Raw genomic sequence first — 19,514 nt, 5'->3', positions numbered from 1 at the left:
TAAAGACTACTGCATTTATTAAGGGAGCTGTTTGTTGTTTTTGGTTTTTTTCTCATTCAACACCAATTTTATCCTTGTAATAGATGCAAATGTCACTAAAGACCTTGGTTGTTCCAACATGAATGAATTTGAGCCATCATGTGATACTTCATCTGACCAGACAATCAAGAGCAAGGAGTGAAATCAGTTATTTATTGATAACTTACATTTAATCTTAAGCTCTTTGGGTTCATCTCTTTTTATTTGCATTTTTCTGCACTACCTAGCACCACAGCACTTTGCCCAGACAAAAATTCTTAGGCATGGTGATTTTTAATACTGTACAGATCCCTTTTCCCAGTATTTTTTACTATTTGCTTCCAATACCTCACTGAATAGGAAGTTTTAGAGGTAGCAATACAAAACAAAAAGATTTCTGTCCAAGTTTTCTTGAAATTTGTACTGAACTACCAAACGAGGCATGCCTAAATAGAACTGGTGTTTAAGTTATCTTCTGTGGATCACTCCCATGTCACCCGAATAGTATTCAGGATCCACAAAATTCTTGGTCACAAAACTTTCTAGGCTGTGCAATGAAGCCCACAACTGGGACTATTGCAATACAGAGATAAGGATGAAACTGATTACACAGTGTTTACTCTTTAGGTCAGAATGATCATCACAATGAGTTATAAACCATAAAGTATTGATTCTGACAAACAACCCATGACCCAAGCAACAAAATTCCTATTATAAAAGAGCAGAACAAGCAAATTTCACCACCAAGGTAAGTCAATCAGAAGCTGAATGGTTGACAAACAAGAAGCTACAATGGACCTACAGCCATGTAGCACTAGGAAATACATCAGTCTCCCTTCTTTACAAGGGAAGTTATATTTAAATCTAAGTCTTACAATAAAATATTCTATCAGCATCCAGAGACAGACATCACCACTGAAGTGATATGGCTCTTAGAAGATAATTTTGGATTCACAATCCACAATTCACAATTCAATCTCTGAATACAAAGACCTCTAAAATGAACAGTCACTGCACTAAATCTCATTAGTTCAATAGACAAAAATGAAAGATAGACATATTGACTATATGTTACTAAATTAATAGCTACACTAAGAAAATAAATCATTCAGGCAAAACTTCATAAAATTTGAATGTCATGTTAAACAGAAATTCAAGAGACTTTGTGGGCAGCAGGTCTATCAGAACTGGACACAGTCCAGGAAGGGTCTTATCTCCTTCCTTCATCATTCTCATATTTTTAAGTAGATTTTGAATTCCTTCAGGTTTCAAAAACTCCTTTTGAACTTTCAAAATAAGGTCATACTACATGCTATTAAATCAATTTTCTTTTTCTAAAGTTGTCTGTCTGGAGAAGTGACTTTCATTTAGTTTTTTAGGTGTACATCCTCAATTATGCTATATAATGTGCTGTTCAAATTACATTGAGATACCCAAGAAATCTAGATCCTTCTTTAAAATAACCTGATTTTAATACTTACTTCACTATTTCTTTGTAAGCTATACATCTGACCAAGTTGAACCAATGACTTGAATTTGAAATGACAACTACTTTGAAGAAACTTTGATGAGAGGTTTGCAAATCAAGATCCATCTACAGAGTGTTTCTCAGTAAATAGTTCTAATAATGATAGATATTATAAAAGTTATATACAACCTCTGGAAGAACTGAAAGAGAGGTTGAATCTCATAGCATAAATTTTTTACTGGAAATATGTGATAAGAAGAATGTAACTGCGAGAATAACACTAAAATCAACTACGAGTTCATCAGCTTTCACCAGTACTGCATGTGCAGATATGTGCTCCTAACCAAGAGCTGCACAGTGCTAGTTTGAAATGACTGGCAAAATCTCCTTCCTTCTACAGCACTTCACTGGTAAATGTTTGGCTGAACAATTCATGGAGCTCTCAGTGTGAGTCCTTATGATCAGAATGATTTTGTGACACTGCTGACAGCACCATACCCGCACTTTGTCAAACTGTTCCCACTCATCTCTGAAATAAATGGATTAAATGAAGTTGTTAAATTCAAGCATCTGTTAGAGAAGTTATTCATCTGTCCTGAAGTGCATGACTTCTAGAAAGAAGACTGAAAAATTTAGTTCCACAGCCCCGTTAATTTTATTGCAGCTAATTATATATTGCACCTTATGGAGGTGAATTCCTTCAGGTACCCCTTTATAACCATTATGGACTAACCGTCCACAAAGAGTTAATTTCCAAAAGTAAATTGATCCAGAAAAACCATTCTTTCTGGCTGTAGCAGCAGAAAAGTAGTCACATGGTACAGGCTGAAGCCTGAATTACGTAGAGATAGAAGAATCAAAGCTGTTTTGCTTGGTTTTTTTTTCAGAGAAACTATTTCAAAGGAATGTTCTGTATTTCTGACTTACTGACACAAGTGGTCTAGCAATCCCCACTGATCAATTAAATCCTTTAATGCATCTTCACAATAACACACAGAAATCTCATTTGGTAGGTCATGGATTACCAAGAATGAAGCTTAAAGATATTCCCAGTATTTTACTGGGACAGCTCTGAAGAATTGTGCACCTACAGGAAGCAATGCTTTCATCCACATTCCTTTTCCATTCACATGTGATAATTCAGTAAAAAAACATATTAATAAAATATATGAAATTATTTCCTAGGCATGTACAACTAGAATTTAGGAATCATTCAGCTTGGGTCATACCTATTATGTTGAATTCAATACTGTAGAAGTAATTAGCCTTTTAAGATAATGAATCTAAATTTCAGTGTATATATAAATGAAAATCTTAATGAATCAACAAATCAGATTAGTATGACCTCAGAAATTCTGACAAATTTCAATCAGTTCTTGATTGAGATCAAGAACTTATTGAAATCAAGAACTGACTGAAATCGGGAAATTTCTCTGCATTTGTCGTCATGTTTGTTACAGTACTTGGTTGTTTGGTTTTTTTCCTATTTCACCTTATAATATAGCATTCAAGTATTTTCTGTAGTACAGAGTGTTATCACATTTTCTTTGGGAGATTTTATTCTACTCTTAATTGAATTTAAGTAGGTGTATCTGAGATAAGTGATGGTACTTTTGAAGAGCTGCAGATCTGATGGCTGAAATCCAGCTTCCACTGAAGTAAGAGGAAACACTTCAATTGATTTAATGGGTCTTGGATTTGATCCAAGGTGCACTTTGACTTAATTGGACTGTTCCTGGGAGTAAGTGCAGTATCTACTTGAGAACTCACATACAAATGAGCATTTGCGAGATCTAATACTTAGAAGTGAGAATCTGAGAGGCAAGAAGAGCCATTCTCATTGTAAAACTAGTTAAGCAGCACAAGAAATAAGAACCATGAAAGTTTTGCAAAAATAAGAATATGGTAGAACAATGCATCAAGAATTAACCTTTCATGTCTCTCTGAGACATCCATATAAATTTGTACTTTTATGCATGTTAAAACAAGTTAAACTCTCAAGGGATTAAAAAAGATAGATGCAGAAGAAGGTCTTATAAACCCGGTGAATGTAGCTAACTATAGTAATTGATCTTATCATCAGTATATATAAAATATGTGTCAATATAACCTCAATTACAATGTGCTGGAAAATAGTAATCTGAAGCTGTTTCTACAAAACTGACACAATGTCTTTCCTGGTCCCTTGTCCACCACAGACGTGAAATGCCCTCAAAATGATCCATTCTGAGTCATCTCCACCTGATCTTTAAACAAAAGACTTTTAAAGATTTTGTCAATCCCTGTCCTAATTTCCAATATATATATCCATTTTTTCAGTTTTTAGAAGCAATGGTGGCCTGCCCTCAAAGCTTAACTTGGTTTCACCAAAACAAAACAAAACAAAACAAAACAAAACAAAACAAAACAAAACAAATTGATTGAAAGGTGTTTCATAGTTACTAAGAAAATCAGAGTTTGCCATCTTCTCTTTCAAGGTATCACATATATTGATTAGTGCTTCTAAAAACAGAACTAGAAAACTCAGTTGACAGCCACAGTTGTTGAGAGTTAATACTAAATATTTATGCCAGTGCATGTCCAAATAACAAATCTTCCTGAACCACAGCGGGGTGAACACCAGCCATACAGATGTACAAATTGGCTAATCATGAACTCCCCGAAGGGCATCCCCTTCAAAACCCCACTGCATAACAAAACCTTATTGTATTGGGTTTGAATGGAAAGGTTTTGATAGAGGTGGGGCTAGAGTGGTGGCTTTCTGCTTGAAACTTCCCCACTCCATATCCGATTAGAGGTGGTGGCAGCTGGCTTCAAACAGACCTGCCACTAGACAAGGCTGAGCCCATCAGCCACAGTGGTACCAGGAAAAGGGTTATTGCACAGGAGTATTTGTAGCCAGGGAACAGAGGAGTAAGAACATGTGAAACCAATTGCCCTGCAAACACTCAGGTCAGTGAAGAAGAAGGGGCAGGAGATGCTCCAGGTACTGGAGCAGAGGTTCAGCCTATATTGAGCCCGTGGTGGTCCAGAGTAGAGCAGACATCCATCTGCAACCCACAGAGGATCCCACACTGGGGAAGGTGGATGCCAGGCTTCGAGCCTGCAGGAGGCTCATGGTGGAGCAGGCTCCTGGCAGGACCTGTGGGCCCGTGGAGGAAGAATCCCACATGGGAGCAGGTTTGCTGGCAGGACTTGTGACGGCACTGTGGACCCACACTGGGGCAGCCTGTTCCTGAAGGATTGCACCCTGTGGAGCAGTTCATGAAGCATTGCAGTCCACGAGAAGGACACACACTGGAGCAGCTCATGAAGGACTGCAGTCTGTGGTTGGGACCCTACACTGTAACACGGGAAGGGTTGAGGAGTCCTCCCTCTGACGAGGAAGGAGCAGAACAGACAACGTGAGATGAACCGAATGCAGCCCCCATTTCCCAAACAGGGAGGAGGTAGAGAATTTGGGAGTGAAATTGAGCCCACAGGGAAGAAGGGAGGGGTGGAGGGAAATTTTTTAAGATTTAGTTTTATTTCTCATTACCTACCCAGATTTGATTGGTAATAAATTAAATTGAATTCCCCACATGGAGTCAGTTTTTCCTGTGACAGTAACTGGTGAGTGATCTCTCCCTGTCCTTATCTCAACTCACAAGCCTTTTGCTACTTGCTCCTCCCAGCTGAGAGGAGTAGCTTTGGTGGCCACATGGTTTCCAGTCAGGGTCAACCCACCAGACTTATACAACCCAAACATCTCTAGAAAGTGCCACCATTTAAAAGCCACCCTTCTCTGTGACAAAATCTGACAAGATGTCTGTACTAGGTTGGTGTGTGAAAATCCACTACATGAGATGCAAGGTGACCTATTGGCTCCAGATATATCCAGACAACTGTCCCGGCAAGTTAGACATGAGTACATGAGTTACAACAAACCAGCAGAATTTAGAGTACAAACGTGGGGGAGAAAAAATTCCAGAAAGAGAAATTACTTCTGCTTGAACTGCAGAGGAAGAAATCCAGTCCAGTGCAAAATTACTCCTAGCCTTAGGTTTAAAATTTTCCTTATTTTTTTCTATCCTCTCCTGCCTAACTCTTTCTTCTATATGGTCTCTCTTTCTTTCAGTCTTTTTAATATTTTCCAGTTTGAAAGGATATCCCACTTCCTTGTCATTAATGCTAATGTCATTAATACCATATATCATGGTATTTTTCACACTCTATTTGTGGCTCTCTGTTTATTTCTCCTTGTATATTACATCTCTTTGGATTTTGGAAGAACAATGATAAGTCAGTAAAGAGACAGGTTTAAGTTGTTTCTATCAATAATTTGGTTCTGCACATCATTGAACCAAAGTAGTTAGGTGCAGCAGAAATCTGCGTGTGTCACCCACACAGACAATGATCCCTGCAGCACTCCTCCCCACACCCTGCTCCAAATCTGCTAAACAAGCTGACTAAACAATAGTATTTGGCGTGCTATGGGTACATTTCCTCACATACACACAAAATCAGAAGCAAAACTTCTCTGACCAAAATCAAAGTTACAATATAATCTAGGAATAATTTTCCACCCCTCTTCAAGACATGCAGCGCTTTTTACAAGTCATACAACTCAGAATTAACTGCTTTCAAACCCTCCTCTACCAAAGATGCCAGTATAATGTGTATTTCAAATAACATTTGTTATTTTTCCAAATGTTTTGCCTTGGGTGGTGTTCATCTGAAAAAAGGGCTCTAATTTAATACTATTAACAATGAAGAAAACTCACCACTTTAAAAGTCTCTATGACTTTTTTCAGCTCTAATGTATGCTAACATCTAGCAATTAACAGACTTTAAGGATAGTCACAATAGTCTGGTAAAATTGGAGTTAGATGCCAAAGATTATATATATATATATATATATATATATATATAAAATCCTTTGGTGACTTAAAAATGTGTGTTGGAAGGAAATAACAGAACATACCAAGTATCACTAATGCACATCTCTGAAGAAACCAGTGGGCAATGTCTGTCCCCAGTCTGAACTACTGTGTTGGCAATTATATTTTGTTACTCACATTTTTGTGATGGAAATAAAATCTTGAGTGAAATTACAGAAAATTGAGAACTAGGTGAAAAATTAACTGAATTAGCTTGCAAACACATTGAGCATCTTCCTTAAGACAGTAAAATATTTATTCCAACAGTTGGACAGTCTGATTAAAGAATCACTTGTACTGTGTTCTTGAAATGAAAAAAAAAGCGCAATCAGTTTTTTGGTTTTAAGAAAAGATAAATAAATTCTTTCAGACTCTACTTTCAAGATGATTAATCACTCAAACCACGAGAAAAACCAAGTATCATTGTCAGATAAAACTGGAGAGTCTACTACTAAGAGAAGAGTTTTCTTCTATTAGTTAAAACCCACCCAAAGACAATGTAGTCCATTAAACTTGCATCCTGGGCAGGATCAAAAAAGATGTGGGCCTGCAGGTGGAGGGAGATGATTGTCCTCCTCTGGTCTGCCCTCATGTATTGCACCTGGAGTACTGCATCCAGCTCTGTGGTCCTCCTCACAAGAAAGACTTGGACCTGCTAGAGCAAGTCCAGAGGAAGCCACAAAGATGGAAGGCTGGAGCTCCTCCACTGTGAAGGCAGGCTGAGAGATTCGGGATTGTTCAGCCTGGAGTAGTGAATGCTGGAGGGAAAACTCACAGCAACCCTCCAGTACCTAAAGGGGGCTTATAGAAAAGAACAAGAGAGAATTTTTACATAGGTAGAAAGCAACAGGCCCAGGGGGAATGGTTTTAGACTAAAAGATGAAAGACTTAGATTAGATGCTAGGACAGAAATGGTCAAATATACAACTCTATTCTTTTCTTCTGAATAGTATGATATTTCAAGAAAGAGGCAATATCAGCATCTGAAAACATGCCCAGTATTCAATCTGAATTAATATATATTAGCTTGAAGGTAACACTGAACTCTGCAGCTTCTTTGTTTGTTTCTTTTTATTGCTCTTTTTTTTTTTTCTGTTTTAATTGGTAATTTGTGATATTCACTGCAAAAGGCGTTGTAAGAGCAGACCACCACTGAAAGTTTCTCCACTAGTGAGAAGATTTGCCAGTATGACATGGTGTTCTGCTTTTACTCCAGCTATTGTCACATTATTTGGATCTGCCTGGCTCTGTTTGATAATGACAGCATTTTTATGGTTCTCCTGTAATTAAAGACATAGGATTCATTTAAATCTCTCAACTATTTTGAGAAATAGCATTTATTTTGGCAATTTATACACCCATTTTCTCCTACCTAACCCAGAGAGTGCCTCAGTCTTACAGTTTATTAGACACACTAAAGTCTGATTCAAGTTTTTATAAATAAAATGATCACTACCACGTATAGAGGTCAAAAATGTACTTAATGTTTCTTTAACCTTTTTACAATAGAAAGTTTATCTTATAATTTTATTCTTGAGCTAAGAACTTAAACCACTGAAACATGAGGAGGGCAAGCATGCCAAATTTCATGCAATTCCATTTCCTTAAGTGGAGTTCTAACCTTGATAACATATTCTATTGCTCATGCTTTGAATCCTTGCAGGTGAATTATGCCAAACTTACTGGAAGAGCTTGTTTTACCCTGACATTGAGTTGCTGTCATTTTCAACAATGGACTTTAAGTTTATCAAGCCTTATTAAGGCTGAAGAGATTAAACATTCATTTAAAAATAAAATAAAAGAAAAGAAAAGAAAACCACACAATTAAAAAACCCAAACTCCACTGTGTCTATGTTCTTTCCAGTAGGCAGTAGTTGCATTTGTTACAGCAACCCTTTTACATTTACTATATTCCAGCATTTACTTTTGCTAAGTTTTTTGTTTTGGTTTGGTTTGGTTTTTTTTCTGGCAGGAAGCCATGATGTCATTGCTTTATATTCCTAGTCAATGTTAACTCAACTGTAAAATAAATTATAGGAGCTATTTTAGAAATACTGAAGTGGCAAAATGTTACAGTAGAAAATGTAGTAAAATGTCCTCTTTTTAATCATCCAAATCAGCCTTGCCAGAAACTATAGCTAGAACAAAATTACTACCATATATAAGAGCCACTCTCAGGAACAGAAAAGGCAATATTTGGATTCTGAAGTGCTAAATAAGCTATAAAACTTTATCAATCTGTATTTAAACTTTTTATTCTCTGCTAAGCAAATGTACTTTCGCTCTGAAAGAACAGAAGCAGTTCAAAGAGCAACAAGTTTCTGTGAGAAAAAGTCAATTGTAGTTCACCAAAACTTTTCAGAACACAAAAAGGTAATTTTCCTTTTTCCACCCTCCTTTCACAATCCCTGTTCCCAGGACAGAAACATATGGCCCCTTAAACAGACCAGGGAGCTTCCCTGGAATAGATTTCAACCCTCAAAGCTCCACTTTGCAATAAAATATTATTCCAATTGGTAGCATCCAGCTTAGCATACTGGAAAAATAGTTTTCTTTCTGGAGCTTCAAATACACCTACAACAAGCAGCAAGCCCTGTGAAAGGACAATAAGATAGCAAAGAGCTTTATTGCCTCTGCCATGGTGAACCCAAATCTTTTACTTTACAGCCATCTGAACCACATACCACAGGTAAAGTGGAACAGAGAAAACCAACCAAAGAAGTCATTATTTGCTGCATTGTCATTAATATAGCATGTGTATTTATTTTAAAGTCATATGTGAGCAGAGTTTACATACTCTGTAAATGTAAAGCTCATGTAAATGGTGACAATTTCAAGAGTAATTCCAAAGTACCAAATTCCCAGTAGTCATATTTATCACCTTACTTGTGTTCTGTGAACCACTAGCAGAGTAAGAAAGCCTCTCTCCCCAAATGATGGAAATTTTTGCAGTGGTAAAAAAAGATAAAGTTTAGATAGCCCATTCTATTCTTAATAATAACTGAGTATTTCACAGCTTAAAAAATGTCCAGCCTCAGGTATTCTCAGATTTTCTACCTATTTAAACATTCCTGTTGTCCAGAAAAGATTCTGAGTGAACACGCAAAATAATGTGTTTCTCATAAAACAGTTCCCTTTAGAATTTGCTATTACATTTAATAAGAAGTTAATAATTTTGCTCCCTGTGTATCAGAGGATGATGAGGTTGATTTAAAAAAGAGCACTGGAAAACAAAAGACCAGATTGCTCATTTAACACAAAGGGATGCTTTGATCACTGAGTCACCACCTAACAGTGTGAATTAAGTATTTTACCCCACCACTGTTTTCAAGTGATCAAGGCAAGTAGGCATTTTCTCCCTCTTTTCTAACTGATTAAAAAAAAAAAAAAAGACACCCAAAAAACTCCAAAAAAACCCCAGAGAAATTAAACAGACTTTGATTTTGTGGTTGGCAAGGGAACAACAACAGGCTTCTAACACTCTTTTCCCTTGTGAGTGCAAGTTCCTTCATTTCTACTGGTTGTCAGCAAGAAACATATCACAGGTGACTGCTCTCGTACATATGCTGTTAGTTCTGCTTGTTTGTGTATTCACTGGAATAAATGACACACCTGAGTCTCCTCATGAGCACACTCAGAGAGTTAGTGCCTTCAGCCTGAAGAAATCATACATCTGGCTAGAAAAGAAATGTACAAAATCCATTGAACTGGGATGAGATCCCATGCTTTTATTCACGGTACACTCATCTGTGTGCTGAACCATTTATATTTCTGTAACTGGTGTGACCTTCCAGCTGACTTGAAAATCTAAATTTATTATTCCACTAGGCTACCAAGCTACAGGAACTGATGAATTAGAAACAATTTTCACTTGTCTAGCTATTTCAGAAAGAACCATAAAGTACAGCCCTGCAGGATAAAAATTTATGTACTAGGGAAAGCAGAAAAAGATACACCACTATTTTGAGACCAAGTGCCTCAAGGTAATTTTGAAAACACATTGCACTGTATGTTGAAGAAGCATAAAGATTCCAGAGGAAGGCATTATGTAGTCTAATACATTTTTCACCCTAACACAAAGCATTATACAGAAACAGCAGATTGGCAGGCTCAAGTAACTAGAAACAAAACTAATCCAGAAACTGAAATAAAATTATTTTTCTTTTTAAGTCTTTTAAAAGGAAAAAGTAAAGATGTTACAGGTTCTGTAACTTTGAATGAAGCTACAGCTTTGCCTTTGCTTTATTTGATCTTTGCTTTGCAGTGAAGATTACAATTGCAAATTGTTTTATTCACCTGCTGGAGAGGAGAGGAAGAAATTCTCTTTAACATGGAGTAACCTAATTCCTAGGGTATGTTTGGTAAAACATACTGAAAGAACAACTTAAGCTACCTTAGAGAGACATGCATCCACACTAGGAAACACAACAGAACACAGGGAAAACTCTGAGATGAAAATTCTGGTAAAGGACTTCCGGTTTTTCACAGGGAAGATGAAATTCCAAGCCAAAAGGAGGAACTTGCTTGGTCTGTCATTCTGAAGACCTACTTGTTGGTTTCCAGCTCTGCCACAGCACTTTGGTGGGATCCATTACCCTCTCAGACATAAGCTGTATAGACTGCTTTGTAACACTTCTATCTCACACCGGGAACATCTTGCAGACCAAGCCTACAACGTAGTTGATCAACAGTCTAGTTCTTCCAAAATGAGAAATGGCTGCCAGGCTAGCTTCAGATGCAACTAAACAGCCAGTATTATCCCACAAGTCAACTTCTCAGGACCAAAATAAATTCTAGATTCTAGATTCTTTGCCTCTACCAAGCAGAACACAAATATAATCTCAGCACTTACCAGCAGACCCTGCTGGGTTTGTCTTACATTTACATGTAGCAACATTGGCTCATTTCAGACTTAGTTTTTCTGTCATTTCCAAACCACAGCTTATTTTAGTTTACTCACATTTATTGACTTACTCTCCTACCAGAAGATGCTTCACAATTATTAGGTCTCTTACTGTGGAGGGTACACATAAAAGATGCAGTTTCACACTGCCCAGAGGCCCTTCTACAACCTGTTTGATCTAAAGCTAGTTACTTCTGTTGATCTGCACCCTAACTCCATCATAAATGTTACTATTCATTGCAAATAGCTGGCTTAGATACAGCTACAAGGCCTGTGTTGAAGCTATAGCTAAACTAGCAGCTCCTTCTGAACCCAGCTATCCTGAACAGCCAGAAGATCCTAAACTAAACCCATGACCTCAGAATCAGGCCAGGCACCTGTATGGTGCTGACCTGAGGTTTATATGTCAAAGACACAGACATAAGGGGATAATCTTGGAAGCATAATCTGTAGAAACAAGCCTTACTTAGGTTTACTTAGATCTTAACTTAGAGCCAGACTTAACCTGTCTGACTCCTTACTGCAGCACAGAAAGGTCATCTATACCTGTGTTTCTTTTTCTAAATTTGGTGTCAGCAGAGCTATGCAGTTGTAGATGAGCTGAGATCCAGTGTGTTAACTGTGCAACTCATTTGCTGTAAGGACTGTGGAACAAAAAGAAGCTTTAAAGAAAATAGTGGAAAATAATTTCTCTTATGCAGCGCCTGGGTCTGTTGTGTAGAACAGATAAATAACAAAGCTATATTCTATCTGGATTTATTAAGTGATGCAGTACCTGGAAGAAAGGAACATGAAGGCAGCTAATTTACTGAAGCAAAAGTAAAAGGTTGCACATGCACAAGAAAAGGGAAAACCCCAATTTTATTTTCTACTTTCCATCAGCAAGCGATGTCCAGCCAGTTCCTGGGAAGTAGGACCTCAGCACAGGTAGCTCCAGAAGGCCAGCATTGTAAACAATGAATGCCAACCCTCCTTCCTTCTTTTCTTAGCTTTCGTCTCTGAGACGATGTCATACAGTATGGAACACCCCTTTGTCAGTTTGGGTCAGCTGTTCTGGTTGTACCCTCTCCTAAGATCTTGCCCAGCCAATTGATGGGGGTGGAATATTGGAGAGACAGCACTGATGCTGTGCCAGCACTTCTCAGTGGTAGTGAAAGCACTGGTGTGTTATCAATACCTTTCTAGCTACCAATGCAAAGTACAGTACTGTGAGGATGGCTATGGGGGAAATTAACTCCATCCCAGCTGGACCCAACACAAGGACTACAGAAATATTTCCCTGGACCAAACTTATACAAGGGTATTTGTACAACAAAATGTTACACATTTGTCAAATTTGCTGGATTTCTGAGTCAATTCAGAAGGTGAAAACAGGACAGCAGTATCTCAGCAGGCTTAAATTTTGCAAGTCACTTATAAGAGTTCTGCACACCACTGAAGAAGCAGTTACAGCAGTGTTATTGCTGGCACAGGTATAAGGAGACTCATCTGGCACAGGAACTACAGGCAGGAATTAGTCCCTACATCAGATCAAATCCATATGTATGCGCTGGAAAAATTCTGTCCAAGTTACACCTAGGTAACTCTTCTGACCTACTTATTCCAGACACTGGTCATTCAATGGGTCTGCTCAAATGTCTGGCCAACAGCTGGCAAACATGGCACAGTTACTATACTTCACTGAGACGCAGCCAGGGGAACACTGTTTTCCTTCACCCTGTCCTCAGTCTATTCTACACATGTCAGTTTGTACGGCTCCACGTGGTGGGGTGACCAAGTTAATGAGAAACATGCTTCTTCATGTTACAGTGAACAGCACTTAAGAAAACGCTCCTCAGGCTGTAGTGGTCTTTTCTACAAATCCAAATACCTGATCAGTTATTCACATCACCTGAGTAGATCATAGAGGAAGAAACCCTACTGTGCCACAGAGTACTGTAAATTTCAGTAGCAGCTACAAGATGGAAAAAAACCACATTGTTGGTTGTTTGTTTTGCATTACAGAATAGTATATATTTGGGGTGATTTCAGAGCTAATGATACAATGGCAAAGTGTAGGCATTTTTCTAACCCATGAAAAAGACAATTACATAGGCTTTTTGGAGGCCAACTGGAAAGCATGCAGCTAATTATTTTTCCACCCATGGAAATACGGACAATCCTTAGCCCCAGCTAATAGGCTTAACTATTTATATTAGCTTTCATATACTGTTATTCTATAGCTTTCTGAGTAGCTAATATGTGAACAAAGAACACAACACTATTTTTTGCATCCAGATAAAAGGTGGTGTACCAGATTCTCTGAAATAGAAAAGCACAACTAGAAGATCCCTGACATTTAATTTCTCCCTCCTCACAGACACATTCTGCTTCCCCATCCCCATCCCTCAAATCACTTGACTTCTGAGCAGTTTAGTTCCTGGAAGCTGTGGATACTTTGCTGATGCCTCCTGCATCTGATAGTTTGTTCCTGACTTCTTCAATCAATCAGTGTCAAACCTGAAAGCACAACAACTTGTGCTCTCTTTGGGTATCCAATCAGTCTGAAATGGTACATTTGTGAAACAAGGAAAGCTCTTCATCATGAGGTCTGGGAAGATAGGAACACGAACAGATCATCAATCAATGAATTTTCCTGCAGGTACAACATCATTTGTCAGAAGATCCATCTTCCTGAAAGCACTTCCAGGGTTTAAAAATTAAACTAAATGCATTCTGAAAACAAGATTACTTATGACAATTTGTCTCTCTTTTCGATAATGTGATTTTAATATCTAAGATGTGCACCACTATTTTAATAGAATAAATTGACTGAATTCTGTCTACAAAGCGGGGAGAGGGATACGCAGCTAAGCTACCCAAAGGCCTATTGCCTTATAGAGTCTCACAGCACATATCAATGAGGAGAAAAGCTGATATCATCGCTGCTTTTAAGGAGTGTTTTCCACTGGACACAGTTTGCCAAACACCTGGTGCTTCTATAAGATTCTCAATTACGAACATGCTATGAAGAAAATCGTGAGCATTTAAGAGAGCCTCATCAGATTAGTCCTTGCTACTATACAAGTCTGCTTTGGTTGATTTCAGGAGAAAACACATGGAGTCAAGGAGAGGCACTGGGCAATGATTTGCATAGGAAATCTCTAACTCAGAATCATTCCAGTGAGTACCTGTACCCCAATGAGCACATGTGCAGAGAGAAGGTATAAATTCCTTTCTGGGTCCCAATTTCCTTGCAAGGTGTCACTAAGATCTGTGCATGTAAAAAGAAAATGAGGAACTCCTACTTCTTTACAAAAAGAATCATTATTTTTCCATATGGGACTTTTTTAGCTCCTCTTTTTCATCCTCTGGGTGAGAAGTGAAGCATAGGTTTTCCTTCTTGGCTGCCTACAGTGTTATTGTGAAGTATGAGAGAACAAAATTTAGATCATGTCTACACAAAAACTTTTAATTGAATTGAAACTGGGTCAAAACAATGACAGTACTCTGCAGCAGCTCTGCTATTTCAAAGCTGAGTTTCCAAATCAGATTTTTTTATTCTTTTCATGTTGCAAAATTAACATTTAAAAAAAATTGCATGGATTATGAGGTTAACCTGTGCATTGAAGAGACACTTTACAGTGAGTGCCATAGGTCAGCTGAGGAGAAAAAGTAATTTAGCTATTTAATGTGTACATTTCTGAGTCTCAAAATCAGAGGTAATGAGAAGAAAAAAAAAAAAAGGTTTTCTCCTTGGGGGACTGTAGCATTTGGGGCCTGGCCTGGGGCCTGGATAGAATTGTTTTCAGATCTTTCTGTTTTGCTTTAGTCACAAGATGAAGACTGCTCTACTGCAGAAGTTTATAGGTTTAGTTTTGGCTCCTAATACATCTGATCTATAGAAATCTATTTCTACAGCTTGGTGTGATGACAGTGACAAGCCTGTACAGACTGTCACTGATATGCTCCCTCAAAACCCCAGCTCAGGCAAACCCACTCAGCTTTATCTGTCACCAGAGGTTTTCTGTCTCACTTTGGCTTTTGCTTTCAAGTTTAATTATATGCATTTGTTTCCTACATTAAAACATGTGGATCAAACCGGACAAAACTCCAGAAAAACATTTCTGATGTCAAGGGAAAAGCCTTGAGCTCAGGTCAGGTTCCTCTCTATTGCAACAACTACAACTAGGAAAAGGCTTTATTCAGGGCCATATCTTGATGGCCCTGAATGATAGTTAGGACCAGGTCTTGAAGCCAATAGAATTATTGTCCTCTTGTGAGGGTGAAATGAGAAGAAAATTTGCTTTTACATCAAGTGGGAAAATGGTCTTCAGTACGTTTTGACCTGGGTCCACAGGTTTTGGTTTTTGAGGCCTGGGACATTCAAGGACAATCTGGTTGTCCAAAGGGACAGCTTTTTTTATTCCTTGTAAAAGATCAAAGGTGTAATGAGTTCTGCTAGCTTGAAATATATAAAGTCTAATATGCAGAAATGATTGAAATGTTAAACTGCTCTAAATTGGAGACATTACGAAGCACTAAATCCGGCATTGCTTTGGGTGTTTTATTATCTGCCACTTGCATGAGCATCTAATTTTGGTCCTCTGTCCATTAATGCCATAGTGCTCATCCTGTCAGGCTCAGCTTCCTACTCTCCACACAAAACCAGGGCAAGGAAGGGCCTCGCTGTGAGCAATGACTTATCACATCTTGTCATTTGGCTTCTCCAATACTGTCCTTGCAGTACAACTCCTCAGGTGCTCAGCAAGAAAAGAGTAACAGTGTTTCAGATATATGAAAGAAGATAAGAACTATGTTTTAATTAGATGACATGTTATGAATTTAACCCATTCATGAGTGACTCTGGGATTAGCTCAGTTTGTTAGAGCATGATGCTAACAACACCAAAGTTTTGGGTTTGATCCCTGTAAAGGCCATTCACTTTGGAAAGAGTTGGACTCAATCATTCTTGTGGGTTCAACTCATTACTGGGACTCATTACATCTTATTCAATGTGGCTGTGATTCTTTAGTCATTTCTACAAGGCAGAAAATTTTCATACCCCAAACCTTACCAGAGCTGGCTCTGAACTCACCCTTGGGAAGCTTACCTTCTGTGCATGGATGATGTCCATGCAGAGGGCAGTACCACTCACTAGCAGTACCAGGGCCAAGGAACCCTAGCTTTCTTCCACTAGCTCTTGGAATATGCTTCCTTTTGCATTTCCATCTATTTTTTTAAGAGACTGGATCACCACTGCGGCAATATGACCCTAACCAGAATACCATCTACTTCCTGCCTGCCTGTAGACGTGGTTGGAAAATTCTTCCCAGATAGCATTGCTGAAAAAAACCACTTCCTTTCCAGCCCCCTCTCCAGTGCCTTCTTCACATCCTCATTGGCAAGACCAGCCCTCAAAAATCTCTGACCCAGGAGACCAGAGCGACAGAATGTTGGAAGGAAGGCTTTCCCTTGGTCAAGGAGGATTGAATTAGGGAACACCTAGGCAAACCTGACATCCACAAGTACATGGGCCCTGATGGGAATGTACTCCTAACTGCTGAGAGAGCTGGCAGATACCACAGCAAGGCTGCTCATGATCATCTTTGAAAGGCTGTGGCAATCAGGAGAGGCCTGTCACTAGTGGTGTCCCCCAAGATTCAGATGATATGGCCCATTACAGTTGCTTCCAACCTTACCCATGCCATGATTCTGTGAAAACATGACTGGGAGCTAGCTAGAACAATGTTCTTGCTCAAACTTCCATGTTACATCATTGTAACAGCTAGGCACTGGCACTAAACAGGTACGAAGAGATAAATCTCTTGTTTATCTGACATATGTAATTTGTCGCCCTGATAGGACAATAATTACATGGCAATTTATTGTGGCTTTTTTTTAAATCTTAACTTACCTGCCAATCAGAGTTGGCACTATGACTGTTGGTTGTATTTTAAAAACTGGATTGTTATGATTAATTTTCTGCAGTACTTAAGGAAAGAGTGAAAAAAAAATGCTATATATTATAGAAAAATGTACAGCAACATCCAAAAAAATTCTAGCTAAATGATAAATATGTGGTGAAAATGAAGACTTTGTTATGTATATGAGGTATAATTATCTCACTAAAACCCATATGCCTTTAATTTTTTTGTCAAGTTCAGAAGGAGCAGTAGAGTACACTTTGGATGTTTCAAACTACAATAACTATTATGTAGAGTTCAACAATATATCCAAGAATTAAGTAATTCCTGTCCTACAGAATATTTGTTATATTAATGCATTGAATAAATACGTAGATGCTTGAACTATTTTTACAGTACCAGGAGTAATTAATTTTGGACAGGTAATTTTTTTAAAAAATTCAACATTCCAGTGTTAACTTCCTTGCTGATTTCACTTACTTGGTTTTGTAGTATAGTCTTCTCTGACTTGGAATTTGCATTAGCATCTGCAAATTTCTTCTCAACTCTAGCAGTGGGTTTACTTGTTATTCTACTGATAGTGATTGCCTTAAAAAGTCACTTAACTAATTAACTTTTTTCAACATTTTTCTCTGCAAAGCTCTCAAAGTAGTGACAGTCTGATTTTCGGAGACAACATTGACCTGGTGATTCATCAAGTGACAGGAATAAATAGATAAGGTTACCAAATGTGACCGAGAAATCAGGAGGAATATTTCTGTATGCAAAACCAGAAATTTCAGTTTATAATTAAGTTGTTTTGTTTAACCGATTACTGACATTTTGAAGCTCATGAATTTCAATGTAGCCTCCTTTTTTGAAGGGTTTTTGAAGGGCACTGCAGTAGAAATGGTATTTGATTTGAAATATGATTTCTGTATGCGACTCAAACTCTGCAGGGGATTCAACTGAATCTCTGAACAAAGTTTGCTGCTGGATTTTATCATAATGTTGATAATGACACAGACAGGAGGCAAACATCAGCTAGGTAATGAAGAAATTGAGCTTATACAAATTTATAGCTTGCCTTCTGAGGAAGCATGCACATTGCCTTCAAACAGATTCTTATCTGTACACGGCTACAAACTCTGTCCTGAAAAAAGAAAGACCACAGGACAGGGCCTTTAGTGCTATGAGAAGAGCAAAGGGCTACTAACAGAACAAGAAATAGAAAAGCAATTGGAAAGACAGCAAAGCAACAACAGGGAAAAAGAGCTTAGAAAAGGGATGGAAATACCAATACAGACATGGGAAAGTAAATAGTGATGAGGTTTTGGGAATGAGGAGAAAGAGACACTGGGAAGTGAGCAGATATGAAAGCAAGGGTTAAAATCAGGGTGTGTGAGGGAACGAAGAGTGGTGATGATGAGTGTAAAAAAAAGGACAATGAAGAAAGTGAGGAAGATACATTCAGTAGTAAATAATTATACCCTAGGGACAGGTCACTCATTCCACAGCAAGTACATAACCATTTGGTAGAGTGATTTTACTTATCTAGCAAAAGAGCATGAGCTATAGGCAGACAAAGAAAAGAAGACTTGAGAAAACAATTTAATATCAATTGATTAATAGCTCACACTCAATGCAAGCAACTCTCCTCGGAAAATTGAATCAGAAAAAGAATCTTTCTATTTGCTACCGTATTATTATTTTTTATTACTATGTAAGAATTACATTAATTTAAAACATGCAAGCACCTTAGAATATTTAAGTTCCATAGACTTTCGCTGTTTGGAGGTGGTCTGTACGTCACAGACTGGAATTATCAGACCTAGGATGGGTATGCAAGGTACTTATACTTTTATTTCTTCAACTTTCTAGGGGAGAAATGGATGAGCTAGTTACTAATTTTTAAAGAATTTTAAGCAAACTAGCAACATGCAACAGACCAAGTTTAAAAGACCACAGCCTGCTATCCAGCTTTTTTCCCTAGGATGAAACTAAACGCCATATTCATAGGATGATCCTTGGAACCTTCCAGCAAACAGGTAGAAACCAGCCAGTAGTTTTCCTATAGGACACTGGCTGAACTGCTTCAACTGGATTTATCTTTTCATTAATTCTCATACATTCATTCATTCAGTCAGTGATTTGCTACAGCTTATGTTTGCTGATGATTGCCTTCTCTAATACGTGTTTATGTTTCCTTAACATTTATTTATTAGGAAAGGAAAAGAGGCAATCATTCATTCCAAGCACATTGCCCTGCCATATAACTACAAAAAGCGTATGAAGAAAGCCAAGGCACATGCAGTGCTTTT

The sequence above is a fragment of the Corapipo altera genome, unplaced genomic scaffold (assembly GCF_003945725.1).
Source record: "Corapipo altera isolate COAL_440 unplaced genomic scaffold, ASM394572v1 61305, whole genome shotgun sequence".
Classification (NCBI taxonomy): Eukaryota; Metazoa; Chordata; class Aves; order Passeriformes; family Pipridae; genus Corapipo; species Corapipo altera.
The sequence above is the reverse complement of the archived record's forward strand: the minus strand, read 5'-3'. Positions refer to the sequence as shown.